At 45.1% G+C, this 1,502-nt stretch overlaps 1 pseudogene; it reads right to left on the minus strand.

The window, feature by feature from the left end:
- Positions 1–602: 602 nt before the first annotated feature.
- On the minus strand, positions 603–721 carry LOC148831007 (5S ribosomal RNA; annotated as a pseudogene).
- Positions 722–1,502: the final 781 nt, after the last annotated feature.

Below are 1,502 nucleotides of genomic sequence, written 5' to 3' on the forward strand. Positions count from 1 at the left end.
TCCAGAACATGGACCATTTAATGCACATATAAACAGAATCGGATCAGAATGTTCCCCACATTCCCTAAAGGGATCGAAGGTTTTATAACTATGAGATTTAAGATATTTCCTGTTCTCCATTTGAACTCACCCAGCATGTGATATGAATTTGGGATTGTCAGTGATCATCTGATCAATGTAATTTGACCACAGACATATTCAATCAACATTTGCAGCCATTATTCCAAAACATGAACCTAATTCTCTGTTGCACAGATTCACACATTATATTTTAATCCTACACCTTTGCTGTACAGTACTGGGTACATTTCTAGTACTGATTAAGATAAGAGATAAGATCACTTTATTAGCCATATACAATTTCTTGCATTAGGAATTCATCTTTTTGCATACCCCAGCTTACTCTCCATGAGACACACGGACAGGGAGAGAACCTTGGGGTCAGAGCGCAGGGTCAGCCATTGTACAGCGCCCCTGGAGCAGTTGGGGTTAAGGGCCTTGCTCAGGGACCAGCAGAGTAGGATTCCTCTGCTGGCCGCGGGATTTGAACCGGCAACCTACCAGGCGCAGATCCTTAGCCACAGTGCCACCGCTCCGCCCCAAACTTACAGCACCTGGTATTCCCAGGCGGTCTCTCATCCAAGTACTAACCAGGCCCGACCCTGCTTAGCTTCTGAGATCAGACGAGATCGGACGTGCTCAAGGTGGTGTGGCCGTAAGCAAGATGGCATACAGTTGGCTAAAATAATTGGAGTTTCTAAAGTCTGGATGTGAGTGCACTTGTGTACTCTTGATAGACTGGTGTCCTACATTGCCCAGTATACTTATGAGATACTCCGGGTTGCCATAAAACTTTACCAGCAACAACTGGCTTTCTGAAAAAGCACTGGTGGACTGATGGATGGATGGTTAACTTCGTATACATCAAGATCTAAGAACTACTGCAAGGTTCTGAACTAAACAGATGCAAATCTGGTTAGAAAATAGTAGTGAGCACCCTATGCAGAAAACCAGAAAGATCTTCAGAGGCGTAGTCGATATAACAATCCGAGGACCGAAAGCCGTAGGTAAACAAGTCGGTGCAAAAGTGCAAAACCAGAAGTGGAGCCGTAAGCTGAGGAAGCCGAGAGTTGAAACCAGAACAATAACCCAAGTACCAAAACCAAAACCAGGAGACGTAGTCGGAGAACAAACCAGGGTCAGGAAGCCAAAAACCAAGTAGCAAGTCGAGGCAAAAATGGAAGTAGCTCTAGCCAGGAAAACCCCTAATACTGAGCACAGGGGAGAGTGTGAAGCAGCATTCAATAGGCTGGGGTAATTCAGCTAATTGGGAACCGTGCTGGAATGCGAGGTGGAATGACGAGTCCTCCGGGAGCGTGGTGTAACATACATCTGGTCAGTGGCTAGCTCTCCTTCATTTTAATGAAGAGAAAGGCACACAAGTCACTGAAGACTTAAATCCTGGAGCAGTTCATTTGAAAACACATTGTGATCTGTACAAT

The sequence above is a fragment of the Atractosteus spatula genome, chromosome 7 (genome assembly GCF_055471065.1).
Source record: "Atractosteus spatula isolate fAtrSpa1 chromosome 7, fAtrSpa1.hap1, whole genome shotgun sequence".
NCBI classification, from domain to species: domain Eukaryota; kingdom Metazoa; phylum Chordata; class Actinopteri; order Semionotiformes; family Lepisosteidae; genus Atractosteus; species Atractosteus spatula.